Here is an 18962-nt window from a genome sequence, read left to right as displayed (position 1 = left end):
GTGGTACCAGGAGTTGACCTTGGTGAGAAAGGTCGGATCAAGCTGCAAAAACGACCCTGTCGGAATGGACGACGCATAAGTCCTGGCGCATAGACAGAGCCGCCAGCTCCTAGATCCGACGGGCGGAGGTGATGGCGATGAGAAAGGAAGTCTTTAGTGAAAGGTGCTTGAGAGAGGCTGTCTGGAGAGGCTCAAACGGCGGACCCGTGAGAGCCTGTAGCACCACAGAAAGTTGCCATATCGGGTAACGGTGGACTGTGGGAGGCCGGATGTTAGAGGCGCCCTTGAGAAAGCAGCGCACCCTGGGAACCTTGTTGAGAGGAAGAGAAGGGTCGCCGGACCAAACGGTAGACAAGGCCGCCACCTGGCGACGAAGCGTGGCCGGAGCGAGACCCCTCTCAAGGCCCCCCTGCAGAAAGTCCAGCTCCCTTGCCACTGGAGCAGTGACGGGGTCAAGTTCTGAGTCCTCACACCAATGGGCGAAGGTAGCCCAAGTGGAGTCATAAATCCGAGTCGTCGATGGATGCCGAGCCGGTTGAATAGTGTGGACGACGTCATCTGACAGACCTTCAGCCCCTAGCAGGTCCCCCTCAAGTGCCAAACGGCCAGCTGCAGCCATTGGGGCTCCAGATGGACAATGGCCCCTTGGCTGAGGGAGACCTGATCCGGGGCAATCCGCCACGGCGGGGACACCGACAGGCTTACCAAGTCGGCAAACCACGACCTCCAGGGCCAGTGTGGCACCACAAGTTGTCCGTCATCAATAGGACATGACGGTGGCGTATGTGACGGTGGAAATGACGGAGGGCCAACCTCGCAGCTCGCAGCTCCAGAAGGTTGATGCTGCAATGCGATTCCGCCGGGGACCACCTGCCTTGGACCACGAGATGATCCATGTGCGCTCCCCAACCTGCGAGACTGGCGTCGGTGGTGATAACCAGCCGGTCAGGCCCCTTGACCAGGTGTCCCTTGGTCAAAGCTGGAGAAGCCCACCACCGGAGGGACTAACGGAAGTCCCCGCTCCAGTTGGCCCTCTGATGAGGAAGTAGCAGCCACTGCAGGGCTCTGGAGTGGAGACGAGCCCAAGGGATGATCGACAGACAGGAGATCATCTTCCCCAGTAGTTGTGAAAGGAGGACAATCTGAACCTGCCTTGCTTGCCGTACAGTGAGGGCCTCCAACCTGTCTTGGGAGAGGAACACCCTGCAGGAGATGGTGTCTATCACCGCCCCCAAGTGATTGATCCTGGTGGTTGGGGTAAGGTAACTCTTTTCGAGATTTAGGGAGATTTAGTGATGCCTGAAGGTCCTCATGGTTATCTGGAGATCCTGCAAGGCCTGCCGCCTGGACGACGACTGAATAATGATGTCGTCTAGTTAGCATTGGAGCCTTATGGGCCTGCGGCGGAGGTGGGCCGCCACTACTGCCAGAACCTTGGTGAAGGTCCTGGGGGCCGAGGACAGGCCGAATGGAAGGGCCCTGTACTGGAAGTGGCGGCCTGCATAAAAGGAGCGCAGGAACTTCCGATGTCGGGGGTGAATTGGGATGTGTAGGTAAGCCTCCCGCAGATCTATGGAGGTGAGGGGGTCTTCCTGGCAGATCCCCGCCAAAATGGACTGGAGGGACTGCATCTTGAGCCTCCGATAGGCAATGTGCCTGTTGAGGTTCTTGAGGTCCAAGATGGCCCTCCACCCCTCTGAGTTCTTGGGGACCAGGAAGAGAATAGAGTAGAACCCTCTCCCCTCCTGGTCCGGGGGCACCTGCTCGATGGCATTGATCTCCAGGAGGTGGGGGACCTCCTGGTTCATCTGCTCCCTCTTGGTGGGACATGAGGGAGTAGGGCACCTGATAAAGATTCTGGGAGGAGAGGATAGGAATTCGAGGATAGACCCTCCCTGACCACTTGTAAGACCCAGGCATCGTGAGCCGTCTGGGCCCAGAGGGAGGCGAACAGCTGCAGTCGACCCCTGATTGGAGATGAGCTCGGAGAGTCACTTGGACTTCCGGAAGGGCCTGTTGGAGGCGCCTCCTCGATTGAACTTACGGAAGCCAAACTGTTGCCTACCGCGGTCTCGAAGGAAGACCTGTCCTGAGCCCTCTCCCCCTGCTGCCCAGAGTTTCTGTTAGAGGGGTAGAAGAAGGAAGACGTGGAGGGCTCTGAGGGCCGAAAGGACTTTCGCCTCGCATAAGGGGTGGACTTGCGGTCCTGTTTCTTGGATGTCGAGGGAAGGCTTTTTCTTTTATCCTTTGATTTGATCAGGAAAGAATCCAAGACCTCACCAAATGACTTGAAGGGGGCAGAAGCCAATTTCCATTTATGCTTCTGGTCCGCCTGCCAATGTCGGAGCCAGAGCAATCTTTGGGAGGTGACATTCGCGGCTAGGGCTCTAGAAGCGAGTTTAGTGGCATTAAGGGCCGCATCCGCGGCGTACTGGGACGCCGCGATGAGCTTGGTCACGTCCTGATGAAGACGGGCATCCCCTGGGGGAATCTTATTTATGATGTCGCATGACCAGATTACAGCCGCTCTACTAAAAAAGGAGGCGGAAGAAGAGGCCCTGATGGCCCAGGCCACCGCCAGGTGAGCCTTGTGACAGACTTTCTCGGCCTTTCTGTCCTCCACCTTGAGGCCTTCAGACAGGTCCGCAGGTAGGGAGGCGTTAGAAGTAAGGGCCGTAATGGGGGGATCCACTGCCGGGAGAGCCAGGAGGTCTTCCAGGACAGGCTCCATTGCGTACAGTTTCTTGTCTACCCCACTAGGTGAGGACAAGGTGGCTGGCTGAACTCAGTGACGCTAAATCAGTGTTTTTCAACCTTTTTTGTGCAAAGGCACACTTTTTTCATGAAAAAAATCACGAGGCACAGCACCATTAGAAAATGGTGCACCCTGGTCAACACTGAGTAAGGAGCCTCCCTGCCAGGCCACATTGGAAGGCCAGCTCAGTGGTGTGTGTGTGTGTGTGTGTGTGTGTTTGTGTGTGTGTGTGTTATTTCAGTCAACCAAGGTTGGGAAGCAAGACTCTGTCCAGCCATCGTTTGCTAATGCAGCCCCAGCTGACCTCTGCTCTTGCCCAGCAGCAGGGGCTGATTCTTGGTCTGGTGAACTGTCTGCTTGTGTGTGTGTGTGTGTGTGTGTTGTGCGTAAAAGAAAGCAGCCCTGGGCTTGGGTTCTCAGTGGACCCCCTGAAGAGCCTTTCCTGTGGCTGGCTGTGGAGGTGGGATCCTTACTCCCATGATCTCAGAGGGCAGGGGCTGGCTGGGAGGGCAGGGGCTGGCTGGGAGGGTCTCTTGGCCTCTGTATGCAGGCCCAGCTCAGACCCCTGCCCAGCATCCCCTTCCACCCAAGCTCACATATTAAGTAAAGCAAAACAACCCTCGCACGGAATAAAAGCTTCGAATTTAAGTCCTCCTCACCTTTCTGAACTTCTCCTTTGCTGGATAAAAGTTTTCATTTCTTTTAAAGCAAAGGGTAAAAAAAAAATGTTACTTTTTGGATCCCTCCATACCAGCAAGCTCATCTCACCAGCCACGCGCGCGGAGGATCCACGGGGGGGGGGGGGGGAGGAGGAAAGGATGCGCCTTTGGAGCGGCCCAGGGAAAGGGAAGCGGGTGGAGATTCAGGTGATGGGGGAGAGGTGTGACTACGTGCCCCCCCTTCCGCAGCCCGTTCAAATATCACATCCTACCGGCGAAGGGAGCGTGAGGGGCGGCGCGGCGATGTCCTCCCCGAGGCCGGCCAGGTGCGGCGCTCGCCCCCTCCCCCTCCTTCCCCCTCCCCGACTGGCGCAGGTGAGGTGGGGCGCCCGGACTTGGCCTCCCGCTGAGCCTGGGCGCGCGGCCGTTTGGCGCAGCCTGTTCCGGGACGGCGCTGGCACTTTTCTCCCCCGGTGGTGGTGGAGGAGGAGGACATACAAAAAGGGAGGCGGAGCCCGAGTTGGCTTGGTTGGGCTTCGCGCTTTCCTCCTGCGACGGGAATCCCACGGGAAAACCCCCCACCAGGCGCGGCCGAGGTAGCCGGGGAGAGGCCGGCCGGCCGACTCAGCCTCTGCCCGCCAGCTGGGATGCAATGCCGGCGGGTGTTTTTCCCACGGCACACCTTACACTATGTCACGGCACACTAGTGTGCCGCGGCACAGTGGTTGAAAAACACTGCGCTAGATAAGGCCTAGAAACAACCCGGGAACGGGAACCAACTCCTGTTGGGAAGTTGGAGCATCGAACATGACCGCATTCGGGTTTACTGGGGCCTAATCATTCTGAGTGGTAGTGGGCTTTGGTTTGATGCCCACCATAGTGGTGGTCTTCACCTTGCGGAGGACCGACTTAAACAGGGTGGGCTTGAACAGGCCGGAATAAGAGGGGGTATCCGGGGAGAGATCCTCATCCTCGGACAGACCCTGTTCTATGGGATCCGCTGCCTCCAAGGTCGAGGCCTCACTCACAACGGAGGATTCCAGGGATGGATGGCGCACCCGCTTGGCCGGGGGAGGACCGCCCTGAGCCTTGGGAATCGAAGGAGCCGCCTGCCTATCCCATGCCCACATGGCATCAGCTATGCCCTTGGCTATGGCACGTTCCACTATTGCCTGCATCTTAGGAGACAGCTCGGGATCCTGGTCCGAGTCACCATCAGCGCCCAAAGGCTCCTCCCCCTGGGAAGGAGAATCCTCCGGGGGAACAGCTTCCTGGGCTGGTTCTTGTTCAGGGAACCAAGAATTGGCAGGTGAGGGAGGTTCAGAAAAAGACCGGTCAGGGGACAGATTCTGAGAGTCAACCTCTTCTGCCATAATGGCTGTCAAATCCCTTCTGGGATGTGGGAGGACAAAGGAATCCCCTGAGGGAGTCTCCTTAGCCACTCTGCGACGGGCTTTTTCAAATTGCTTGTCAAGCGCCGTTTGGCGCCTGGCAGCGTCCCTAGCCTCAGCAGCAGATGGAGTTCTGAGGGGAGGGGTCTGGGAGGGAGCCCTGTCTCCACTAGCCCCCCCCCAAGATATAGAAGGAACCTTAAGTACATTTAATAATAGATCAAATTCATTACAATGTAAGGTTAGTCAGAAAATAAAGCACAGGTCAGGAGTTATATCAGACGTCCAGGAGATGACTAGCACAGTTAACAACAGTTCAGGAAATTGGTTTTTTTTAAAAAGCATTTCCTAAAAAAAACAACCAGATCACTTGTTCAAATGAAGAAAACAACAAAAAGGAACACAAAATTGAAGAAATAAAAAAATATATAAAATAAAAGAGGCAATGAAGATTACCACCGCCAACAAAATGAAATATATAAAAGCACAGGATCAGCTAAGTAGATGATGAGATAAAATAAAATCATCAAGTAAAACGAACAATTTCTGCAGAAGAAAAATCCACATAGCTTTTGCCAGGGTTAAGTAACAATTCTTTCCTGAAAAGGTCAGCAATCCTGTGTACAAGAACAATCCAATAATAATTTTACATGGACTTTGAAAAGATTTTTGACAATACCTCTCAGTGCTGCCAAAGATTCTGGAACTAGTTTAGCAATCTGTTATGAATTGATAACAGATTAAAAGACACAAATGCAAGGGGCATATTCTTAAGGTTATAAACAATAGGCATCCAAGGATCTGAAATAAGGACTGCATGATTACTTTATTTAAAAATAATTTGGTTTTAGCATTAAACATTAAAATGGATTGGATATGGTAATTTAATGAGATTAAAACAAAGGGATAGCAAAAAGCCCCAAAAGATTATGTATTACAAAGCAAATAAAATTCTGTATAAGCAAATAATATAAAAGGATCTATGCCTCTATTTCTCTCTGTAACAACCAATTTGGGAGCTTAGAAAATGGACAGAAATAAGCAGTCAAAGTGATCAAGAACCTAGATTAATTCTTTTATGATGAAAGGTAAGCAGTATAAAAAGAGGTACAATATCAGTATCAGGGGACATTTAGTGTAATAGTGGAACGTTTAGTATAGATACACAGAGGTAACTTCACAGAGCACATAATCAAAAAATAAAATTGCTATTAAGGGATATAGTGATAAGTGTCATTTTATTTGGCTTTAAAGATCTTACATAAATTTATGAATATACAGTAAAGCTCTCAAGGAATACATATCATAATGGTTACAAATGATAATTAGTAAGTATATATTAATTATTAATTATAGTGTTTCCCCGAAAATACAGGGTCTTATTTTCTTTTTACGTACAAAATATGGCTTGGGCTTTATTATGCAAAGGGGGTTTGCCGGGTGGCTGCTCATGAGCGTGGTTGCTTCACGGCTGTTGTGTTGCGCTACTGCGACAGTGCAACACAGCCATTCGCCCATGAGGCTGTGCCCGGCTCTTTGGGAGCCCGCTCGCAAGAGAGCAGCCGCCCGGCAATCCTCCTCTTCAGCTGGCACAGCGCTGCTCACCAACCTAGCAGTATCCCGAAGGCGCCAAGCAATGCAATCACCTTTGCCTCCCCCCAGGTTCCCGCGGCATGGCACCTTCGGGATACTGCTAGGTTGGTGAGCGGTGCTCTGCCTGGCCGGAGGTGGGGGGTTGTCCAGGGGGCTTATATGCGGTGGGGGGCTTATATTTTTGCCCACCAGAAAAATGTGGCATGGTTGTATTATGAGGACATGTCGTATTTTTGGGGAAACATGGTATATTTGTAACCATTATGATATGTGTTCCTTGAGAGCTTATGTATCATAATGGTTACAAATTATAGTATACATACATTCATTCATACATACATACATATACATATAAAGCTAGAATGATTTGCTGAGGTGCTTCTTGATAAATACAGGTAGTCCTCGATTTACAACCACAATTGGGACCTGAAAATTCATTGTTAAGCAGTGCGATCATTAAGTGAGACATCATGACTGCACCTAATTTTACAACTTTTTTTGCCATTAAGCAAGGCATCATGTGACTTGACTTGCAATTTTCTGCTGCCTTCAGTATTGACTTGGCTTGTTGAAAACCAGCTGGGAAGATTGCAAATAGCAGTAATGTGACCATGAGATGTTGCAACCATCATAAATACCTGCTAGCTGCCAAGTGACTGAACTGTGATCAGGTGACAACCGGGGACACTGCAGTGATCGGAATTGATTTTTTTTAAGTCACTTTTTTCCGTGCCATTTTGTAGCTTCAAACAGTCACTAAAGGAAGTTGGGGATTATCTGTAAAACTATGCAATCCGAAGGATACTGTAAGATTAATTGTTGTTCTAGAAAATGTACCTTTTACTGAGCAGTTTTATACTAAGGAAAATGTTGTTGTTCATTCCCTGAAGTCCAAGAGTCAAATGACAGAAGTGGTTTTGTCCTGTTTTCAAATCATTATCAGATTTCCTACAGCTTCCCAAATAGTGGTTATTTGCATATATATAAGAAAACAGTATTGGGACCACCATTTTGTTTTTAACTACAGTTCATATAATCACTGGCCTTGCTTGCTGGAACATAGAAGAAGTGGTATAGGCTTTCATGAAATAAATGGCCATTCACACATAATAGACAGGGCAAGATCAAAGACCCAGTCCATCACCTTTTAGTTGAGCAACTGGGGCAGATAAACCATTCATGATGGTTGTCTGAGATAATGACTTTCACCCAAAGCTGATCTGATCATATTCAAAGGAAGGGCAGAACTCCAGATTACAGCCCAAGTGAAGAGGCACAAATTTGAGTTTAGTAATAGCTCACACAGTCACCTGGGAACACAAAAACACAAAAAGAAATTGGAGCTCCAGAAGAGGATAGCTGAAAGCTAAATATAGAACTCTCCTTAGAAGTCGTGCTCCTGTACATGAGACACAGGGAAGGAAGCCCATACATGGTATTTCTCCTCTAAGATTGTACCTGCTGCTAACTATTTCTTTTGGCTCAACCTTCCCAGCAAGGGCAATCTTCATATTCTGCAGAAAATATATTACCATGTGCAAAATTAGGAATAACAATCCTCAATTGTTACAAGCACCCACTTTTGCATTTTAATGCGTCAAATAATATTACTGGCTGGCAAATGTTAGTTGATATTGTGCCCTAGTAGCTAACATTCACATACAGCTCAATTACTTATATGGATAACATAAATCACAACTTTCACACTTTCTCTTGTATATCAGTAACACTTTGTTAACATGATTACTGCACGTTTGAATTAAATTGTATACAATAGGTCACCCTCCGCACCCCCTTATGTTGTTTTGCCAAATATTTTTATTTCTGTCCCAGCTACAAATACTTATTAAATTCATGTTCCAAATACAAGATTTTCAGAATACGTTTTTAAAATTTTATTTTTCACTCTTAAACAACATTATGGTCATGTAGCTGATAAGACTGAGGCTCACAGAATGCTGCTACCTTCCCATTAAAGTGGTACCTATTTATCTACTTCCATTTGCATGATTTCGAAGCCCTAGGTTGGCAGGAGCTGGATCAAGAATGGGACCTCACCCCATCATACGGAGCTTGGGTTTCAAACTGCCAACAAATCCAGTGTCTTACCCACAGTCCTCCTCTATAAATATTCTAACTATAGCAGGTTCTACATTTGGTATTTGGTATTTATTCAATTTGTAAGCCGCCCTATTCCCCAAAGGGACTCAGGGCGGCTGAACAAAAACCAGGGGAAAGGGAAAACAAATACAGAAAGTAAGACAAACAGGACAGTGATACAACAATTAAAAAAAACACAGCAAGCACAGCAAATTCGAGTAGTGGGGGGGACTCAACCCCAGGCTTGCTGGGACAGCCAGGCCTTAACGGCTGTCCAGAAGGCCTGAAGGGTGGCGAGGGTCCGAATCTCCACGGGGAGCTCGTACATTCTTTGTCACTACCCAATACTAAACTGTGCCAAAGCTCATCTATAATTTGCTTTTAAAGCTCACGAAGTCCCTTTTTGTTTTTTGCATGTCCAAAAATAAAGGTCATTTCAGGCACCTCACACACTTTTCTCTTTTTTCCCACCTTTTCTCCTCCAATAGGACTTCTGCATATACTGTCACTAGCAAGGACAAACCACTACAAATTCATTTTAAAAAGTTATATGATTTTGGTGCATTATTGTTGAAAAAAAGATTAGGCCTCTTGGCTTCAAAAGCTTAAAACTTCTATCAATGAGGTCTAGAGGATTCACAAAAAATATAAGCTTCAAATAGTATAGTATTTGTATTGTATTGTATTGTTTTGGTATGGTATGGTAAAAAATTAAGAAATTATATTGAGGAATTCGGTAGAATTTAGCTTGATATACAATTTCATTTAAAAAAAATACAAAATACCATCATGCACATGCTCTGCTCCCCAGAGCTATCCAGTATAGAACATGAGTGTTGTTCAACTGAATAAGATGCCCAAATGACTCATAGGTCATGCCAGACAGGCCTTGTGTGAATACAGATACTGCACTAGTTATAAATATCATATTGTGAAGTCCTTGGTGCTTTATGAATTTCATATTGTTTTCTTCTTGTCAATATGGCCTATCATTAGCAACATATAATAAAGTAGAGATGTGAATAGACGTCTCCTGATAGTTAACACTCAAATAGTTTGAATGCTAGTTCAGAAGGAAACTAAGCTATATTTACTTGTAGGAAGTGGTACTTTCCAGACGCTGCAGAAAGTATAAGCAATATTAAATCACGGAAAACATAGATGTCAATATAATCCTACTAGAAAAAATCTAAATGTGGGGTTTTAGGCTGAAATACATCACAACGCAGAGAGAAACCTGTTAATCAACTCTGAACACAAAAAGCAGTTCTCAGTCCATCAATTTAATCAGGTTGTTTTTCGTAAGCATAATGCATCAATTAGAAGATTCTTAAAAGTGTTTTTTTAATGTTTCAGGTGTCATTAAAGCACTCTATGCCTCCTCTTCTTCAACTGTTCTCCACCCCATTTAACCACATTTTAGAACAAGCAAGAATTACTGGAATTTCCATTTTTTTCTCTCTTTTTGCAAGTCTGCAGAGTTAACTCAGGTTTCATTTGATCATTAATGAACAATACCTATAAACTTCAGTTCAGTTCATAGATCACTACAAGAGTTAGGTGGCATTTGGCATCTTCTAATGGGTGTTGAGATTGGAAACTTCTTTGGGTGGTGGTCCTTTTTTTAACCACCATTGATTTCTCACAACTCTTTATTTCTCTTGCAAGAGTCTTAATTTGTAACAACCAATGACATACAAAGCTAATTCAGAACTTAGAAACTGTAATGAACTGAAGACAAGAAAGACAAGTTCAGGTGCTTTGATTTATTTCATTTTTATTCTTGTCCTGTTCTTAAAGCCAGATAATAAGCTTGCAGATTAGGCTAAGAGTTTAATTTATTCAAGGCTGTTTAAAAGTTTTATGGCAGAGACCTGCACTAGGGCTCTAAAGCCAGGATTTCCATGTGAAAATTCTTTAGGTCAGAAAAGATTGCTATATTCTATTTTTTTATTTCATACAAAAGATGAAATCTTGAGATGCAATACTGTTGAAGACAGAACAGCTTTATCTAGTTTCTAGTGTGTTTCTCCTATACTAAGAATCTGAGAGATGTTCACAGATCTGCAGAAAGCATTGTCTATCCTGTCATTTAATGTTTCCTAGTTTTATATCTTCATTACTTTTCAATGCAAATGAAAATCAGCCCCTGAATTTCTCTTTTGGAAACTAATTTCATTTTTTCCCTCACCTCCAGGGTAACTGCAAAACTCGAAAGGCAATTTTATCCTCACTACTTGCAACTGCACAATTAGAAGCATTACTAAGTAATAACCCAGAAAGACATGTACTATGCATTTCCTTCAATCAGCACTGCAACCAATTATTCTAACTTCCCTTCAGATAATTATAAGGTACAAAAATAGGCTTGTTGTCAAAGTGATGGAATCCAACTTACAACAGCTCTGACTTCAGAGGAAGCTGCCTTTTCCTTTTTCCCATCTCCAGGGCAGAAAAAGAACAGCTGATTTCCTGAACACTACATTGTAGAAGGCATATTTTTTAGGTACTCTAGCTCTGGAAACTCATTTTGGAGGCAAAATGTTCTTGTGGCAATAAACTATATATGACTCTGGGTCAGAGATTAAAAGGCTCCTGATTTAAAAACAGTCAAAATCCTTTCCCTACAATGTTTCTGAGTCTACCCTCTGTCCTTGTATCCATTCTGTATTGGCAATATTCTATGCATACTCCAGAATCTCATCTAGACAACATATATCAGAATTACCTGGGGTTTAAATAATGTTTCAGACTGCCCAGTAACAGACTTTTCTTAATATAGCAATAAAACCTATTATATTACATACCTTAAACCAGGGATCTGCAACCTGCGGCTCTGGAGCCACATGTGGCTCTTTCATCCCTCTGCTGCGGCTCCCTGTCGCTCAAAATATGTGTCACAACTGCCAATATGAGATACCTACTGGCACGCGATTTATTGAAGTTTTCAACCCATCTTTTTTTCTGGAGTGCAAAGTGTTTTTATTCCATGCAGAAATAAAATTTTGTTTTCTTTGTGGCAGTTCATTGATTTCATAAATGCAACACACTATAGTTTTTTTTAAAAATATACATAGCATAAAGGTTAAAAAAAATATGTGCAGTGCTATGTTCGTTTTAGATGTCAAAAGGATTTTGGGACTCCCGGTGTTTTCTGTGGGAGACATATCCAAATGGCTCTTTGAGTGTTTAAAGTTGCCAACCCCTGCCTTAGACTTATAAACAGATATATGGACTCATCTCCTAATTTGATGTTTTGTACAAATATTCCAGTATGGGGGTTAATAAAATCAAATATTAAAAAAAATATTCTAATAAGATTTTTTTTAGTTATCACACAGAAAACCTCTGTTGGTGTATTTATACTCTTATCTTTATCTGGATTAAAAGAAAAAAGTTGTTCTAAGGAATGGTTCTCAGGTAGACCCACAACATTCCTGTGCATCAAAGACAATACAATGTTTCCTGCAGCCACATTCACTGAGTTTATGCAATACACACCATGGTAACTCACAGAGTTGATACATAATGACAGTTGTGTAACATGGTAAAATTATGTTTTAACTACCGGTAATACAAACACACAATTCACAATATAGGAATTATTTTGTTGGCTAGCAAGCAACAACAGTTTTTTGCTAAGAACTGAATGGATAAATGTTTCTTTAACATTAAATGTTATACAAATAATTATAAGAAGGACTAGAACATTACAAACCTGTGTAGTTAAGTAAGGCCTTGTAGACTTCCTGTCACAGACAAAGAGGTTTTGTAATTTTATACAAGCCTATGGCAAACCAAGTTTTTCTCCACAAGAAAGACCAAAGGAAATGTACAAAAGAGACATGAAAAGGCAAAGTATTTCATGCCCATATGTCACTTAAAAAACATAGCAGGCAAAGTAGATAACAAGACCAGGTATAGTAATGGATAAGAGCAGGAAAATTGAAGAAAGACATAGGGGGGTTAATTTTGATGACACAAGCCTTGAGAAAAAAAATGCATGCGAAGCCAGAATTGAGAAGATAGCAACAGATAATGAATGCCACCTCTCCAAAGAAGTTGAAGAAACAGTGGACCACCTAGTTAGCTGCTGTAAGAAAATTGCATAGACTGACTACAAACAACGGCACAACAAAGTAGCAACAAAGGTGCATTGGAAGATCTGCAAGAAATACCATTTGCCTGCCAGTAAGAGCTGATGGGACTACAAAATAAAGAAAGTAATGGAAAATTAAGAAGCTAAAGTACTCGGGCTCTACATTTCAAACTGACATGGACCTGCAACAGAAGACCCCAAACAATTGCAGTGATTTATTTAACAACTGTGGCAAGAAAAGTCATAAAATGGAGCAGAACTCACTTAGCAAAGGTCTCACTTAACAACAGAAATTCTGGGCTCAATTTTGGTCATAGGTTGAGGACTACTTGTAGTACCAACAGTAATAGATGCCTTGGATGCAATCCCAAAACAACTGGGGCACCACTTGAATACAATCAGCATTGACAAAATCACCACGTCAATTGCAAAAGGCAACTTTACTTGGAACAACTTACATCTTGCAACAACACCTTTAATACCAGCAAACAAAACCTGCCTATGCCAGGTCCCTGGGAAGAACTCAGTAAGCCAAGTCCAATATAAGCATCTGCCTGATTGTGACAAACCATAATAATAATATTAACTTTTATGCCACCCAACTTTCAGCAACTCTAGGCATCACATCCACTATTTGCAGATGCAGCAGCTCTAACTCTCTACAGCACCCATTAGTTGGAAAAAGGGCACTGTTAATAGGGAAAGACTCCTAAATCCCTATTTTGGAGATGCCTAAGGGTTCTACTCCCTGTGCCTTTGCAGAGTGTCTCAGGGCACTACTCTGCTCCTGATTTTGCTTAACATCTATTTGAAACCAGAAGGTAAAGTCATTAACCAGTACAGGGTGAAGGGCTGATCATATACATGGAACTAAAGGGGATAGAGATCTCGCCCTTGTCATGGTCAGATCACTCCCTGCTGAGGCTTGATTTTCGGAAGCTGCTCCCCCACTGCAGGGAGGTGGAGCCGATTAAATGATTCTGCCTGATGGACCCACTGGGATTTCAGACGAAGCTTGGAGAGATACCTGACTCCCTTGCCCACAATCCGACTGGTCGCTGCCTGGAATATAGGGGCGGCTGAGGCATTAGATCGGATTGCGCCTTTGCGGCCTCTCCGCGGCAGTGGATCCAGGAGAGCACCTTGGTTTACCGAGGAACTCTGGGAGATGAAGCGCCAAAAGAGACACCTAGAGCGACGCTGGAGGGCTAGTAACTCCGAATCCGACCGAACACTACTAAGAGCCTTTGTTAGGACTTATTTAGTGGCGATACGGGAGGCCGCTCTTATTGCGTCCGCAGAATCTTGGCCGGCTGCCCTGTTTAGAATAACCCGCTCCCTCCTGAAAGCGGGGGATGCAGGGGAACCCTTACAGGGAAGAGCTGAGGAATTTGCCCAGTTTCTGTCAGACAAAGTCACTCAGATTCGGACGGACCTGAACTCCACTTGGACATTGCCAGGAGAGATGCCGAGGGAGGACCTTGATCAAACTTTGTGGAGTGAGTTCCAGCTTGTCACTCCTGAGGAAGTGGACAAGGCCATGGGAGCGATGAGTGCCGCCACCTGTTTGCTGGACCCATGTCCCTCCTGGTTGGTTTTGACCAGCAGGGAGGTGACATGAGGCTGGCTCCAGAGGATCGTGAACATCTCTCTTCAGGAAGGATCTTTCCCGCAACCTTTGAAGGAAGCAGTGATGAGACCCCTCCTTAAGAAGCCTTCTCTGGACCCAGCTGTCCTTAAAAACTATCATCCAGTCTCCAACTTCCCTTTTTTAGGGAAGGTTGTTGAGAAGGTGGTGGCCTTCCAACTCTGACGGACCTTGGATGAAGCGGATTATCTAGATCCCTTTCAGTCTGGTTTCAGGCCTGGTTACTGCACCAAAACCGCTTTGGTCGCGCTGACTGATGATCTCTGGCGAGCCAGGGATAGAGGACATTCCTCTATCCTGGTGCTCCTTGACCTCTCAGCGGCCTTCGATACCATCGACCATGGTATCCTTCTGCGGCGGCTAGAAGAGGTGGGAGCGGGAGGCACCATTTTGCGGTGGTTCTCCTCTTACCTCTCTGGCAGGTCGCAGTCGGTGTTGGTCAGAGGACAGAGGTCAACCCCTAGGTCCTTAAATACGGGGTGCCGCAGGGCTTGGTCCTGTCCCCCCTCCTATTTAATATCTACATGAAGCCGCTGGGTGAGATCATTCGCCGGCATGGGATTAAATACCATCAGTATGCGGACGATACCCAGTTGTATCTGTCCGGCCCGTGCCAACTCAGTGAAGTGGTGGAAGTGATGTGCCAGTGCCTGGAAGCTGTCAGAGTCTGGATGGGAATGAACAAGCTTGCACTCAACCCTGACAAGACCGAGTGGCTATGGATGTTGCCCCCCCCCCGCAAGGATAGTCCAGATACTCCATCTCTAAGCCTGGGGGGTGAAATCGTACACCCCTCAGAGAGGGCCCTCAATTTGGGTGTCCTCCTGGACCCACAGCTGACACTAGAACACCATTTGTCAGCTGTGACCAAGGGAGCTTTTGCCCAGGTTCGCCTGGTGCACCAGTTGCGGCCCTACCTGGACCGGGAGGCACTTCAAATGGTCACTCATGCCTTCGTCACCTCAAGACCTGACTACTGTAACGCGCTCTACATGGGGCTGCCCTGAAAAGTGTTCGGAGGCTACAACTGGTCCAGAATGCAGCTGCGCAAGCGATATTGTGTGTACCGAGATACACCCATGTTACACCCATCCTCTGCGAGCTGCACTGGGTCCCGATCGGTCTCCGAACGCGCTTCAAGGTGCTGGTTATCACCTTTAAAGCCCTACATGGCTTAGGACCTGGATATCTACGAGACCGTCTTCTGCCATATACCTCCCAGTGTCTGATAAGATCTCACAGGATGGGCTTCTCTGGGTGCCGTCGACTAGACAATGTCGTCTGGTGGCTCCTCGGGGGAGGGCCTTCTCTGTAGCTGCCCCGGCCCTATGGAACGATCTACCCCCAGAGATCCGGACCTTCCCCACTCTCTCGGCCTTCCAAAAGTCTATTAAGACCTGGCTATTCCGGCAGGCCTGGGGCTGTTGACCACTTGAATGAGGTCCAGCCCCACTAAGGTTGAGTGCATGTTGTGTCTTTTTAACTTGCCTTGTCTTTCTATTTTTAAATTTTTTAGTATTCTTTTAAATTGTTTTTATGTAAGCCGCCTGGAGTCCTTCGGGATTGGGCAGCATATAAATTTATTAAACATTAAACAAACATACAGAGTTATGTATCTCTGTGCCAAGGCAATCAGGTAATATGATCAAGGTTCTTTTCTAGTGTCTGGAGGCCTGAATGGGGAAGAACAGGCTTACAAATTAATTTTAGCAAAACTTAATGGCTGGAGGTTTGATGCGCTGCTGAAACTGGAACTGGAGATTTTACACAACTGGTTTTGAAGATGACTATAAATCCCCACCTTCAGAACTGATGAACAATGGGGGGTGATTTGAATGTTGAATGTTTATTTAATTTGTATGCCGCCCCACTCCCAAGGGACTTTCTTGCAATCAATTACTCCTTGAGGAGCAGATGGTACTGTGGCCAGAAGGGCCTTTGCACAATCCATGCCAGGATTAGGGCATCATTTAGGAATAGCCCTTAGACTTATATACTGTCCCACAGTGCTTACAGCACTCTCAGGTTGGTTTACAATAATGTCAGCATATTATCTCCAACAATCTGGGTCTTCATTTTACAGCCTCGGAAGGATGGAAGGCTAAGTCAGCCTTGAGCCCCATCAGGAATAAACTCCATGCTGTGGGCAAAGTTCACCTGCAATACTGTTTTCTGACCACTGCACCACCAGACACTTCACTTGCACCTTAGTCATCCTCTCATTGGACTACTACAACATAAGGTTGCCCTTGAAGACCATCTGGAAACTGCAATGGGTCCAGAATGCTATGGATTAAGTAATTATAGGAGTACCTTAGTAACACCATCCCAATAGGCTTCTGTGTGTAAGTCTAGGTATAGATTACTGTTGTGGCCCAGCTGAATGCTGATGGACTCGGATAGCAAGGAACCATATGAGTCTGCCTGGATGATGTGGAGGACCCTGGGCAGGGTTCAGACTCAGAGCAGGGACCAGAGAGGCTGGTTGGCCACCAGGAGGCGCCTGAGGCATGGAGCAGTGGGGAGGATCCCTGATGCTAGATTGAGAAGGGCTGAGAAACGGAAGCAGCAACTCCGTAGACAGACTCATAGAAGATGATTAAGCACAGGTGGTTGTTGATTGGCCCCTCCCAAGAGAGATTATAGGTAAGGCATTGGGAGGGGACATTTGCAGGAAACAACCGTTCAAATTAGTAGTTAAGAAAATCTATCTGTGTATTCTAGTTGTGTCTGTTTGTTTGGACTATCTGCATTGCTTCGTTTGAATTATCTGGGTTGCTGCAGAACTATTCTATTGAACGTGAGTTGCCTGGGCCCTCAGCCAAAGGATTCGTTATCTCAGTAATTGACCAGTGGCAAATAGCCAAGCCTGTGTTCTGGTTTATTCACAGGCTGGGGGGGGTCAGAATAGATTACCATCTATATATTATTTGTGGCACAACCTGTCTCCATCCCACACTTTCTCACAAGATCCTCTCTGAGCTTACCTCATCTGATTGGACCTAGGAAACATGCCTTTTCGGTTGTTGAACTTGGGTCATTGGAAAAATCCACACCCCTACCCTATCCAAATATTTGGATGGCCCTGACCCTGTTAGCATTCAAGAAAGCTTTGCAAACCTGTCTTTTCCCCTGGGCAAATTGGGTTAAGATGATATAAATAGTGAGTACTGGCTGCATGTTCCTTAATATGTCAGTTTATAATTTTTTTGTTAATATTGAATGGTTTTTTAAAATTTCCATATTGTTGATAGGGAAGAAGTATTTAATGTACACTATCCAAATTTGTGATTATGTTGGTTGGGTGGCAGATTTAGGTGAAAGCATAAATCAGGCAAGGTAAAAACTAAACTTAACTAAATTCCCACACAGACTTAAACTTCAGTAGATACACTAAAATAATCTGCTTTTATTACTAGCTTGCCTATTTACTGTTAGTGTTTCTCTCCAATCATAATTAAACGTATGACATAAAAGTACTAATTGCTGTTACTGTTGTATTATTAGCCCAGTGTTTTTCAACCACTGTGCCGCGGCACACTAGTGTGCCGTGACATAGTGTAAGGTGTGCCGTGGGAAAAACACCCGGTTGTGGCGCCCGGCAGAAGCCTCGCTCTCCTGCGGCCGTTTCAGTCGCTTCCCTTGTCCGTCTCGATTGCTGGAAGCAGTAACAAACGGCGCGTCCGCTCCGCAGCGCCCTGACAGCCACCCCAGCCGGTGGCTACCGGGCCTCGCTGGAGTCAATTGCAAAACCGCGTTCAGCGCTTTGAGGACCTGAGGCATCTTGGGAAATGCAGTTCCCTATCGGAAAGAATGGAGTAGCTGCGAATTTGTAACAACATAATATAACTTGGTGCTTCGCAAGTTACAAAAATCTCGTTTGATTTGCACAGTTTTTTAAAAGTTAGATAAAGAAATTATGCTGTGAAAGCGACTAGAAAGCCCCCCCTCCCCTTCCTGTGTGCGAGAAAGGGAAGGAGAGGAAGGAAGGAGGGAGGGGGGAGGAAAAGAAGAAGGGAGGGGAGAAGAAGATGGAAGGAGAAAAGATGGATGGAAGGAGAAAGAATGGAAGGAGAAGGAGGAAGATGGAAGAAGAAAGGAAGAAAAAGAAGAAGGGAGGGAGAAAAGAGGGAAGGAGGTAGGAAGAAAAGGGGAAGAGAGGGAAAGAGCAGAAAGACAAAGAGCATGAAGTTGATAGGCAAGAGGAAGGGGGAAGGAAGGAAAAAAGAAAAAGAGGGAGAGAGGAAAGAAGAAAAGATGGAACTAGAAAGAAAAGAAGGGAGGGAGGGAGGAAAGGGGAAGACAGGGAAAGAGCAGAAAGACAGAGAAGGTGAAGGTAGATAGGCAGAAGGAAGGAAGGAAGAAATAGGAAAGGAGGGAAGGAGGAAGGAACAGAAGCGAAGAGGAAGAGAGAAATGGAAAGAGCAGAAAGACAGAGAAGGTAGATAGGCAAAAGAAATGAAGATGAAAGAATGGAAGGAGGAAGGAAGAGAAAAAAGGAGGAAGGGAGTGAGTGAGGAAAGAAGAGATGATGGAAGGAGAAAGGAAGGAAGAGAGGGAAAGAACAGAAGACAGATAAGGTGAAGGTAGATAAGCAGGGGGAATGAAGGAAGAAGTGAGGAGTCTCGAGGAGGGGGAAAACATTTAGTGACCAAAGTTACAATGGCATTGAAAAAAGTGACTGATGACCATTTTTCACACTTAGCGACCGTTGCGA

This window comes from Thamnophis elegans, chromosome 1 (genome assembly GCF_009769535.1).
Source record: "Thamnophis elegans isolate rThaEle1 chromosome 1, rThaEle1.pri, whole genome shotgun sequence".
Lineage (NCBI taxonomy): Eukaryota > Metazoa > Chordata > Lepidosauria > Squamata > Colubridae > Thamnophis > Thamnophis elegans.
This window is presented reverse-complemented; position numbering follows the sequence as displayed.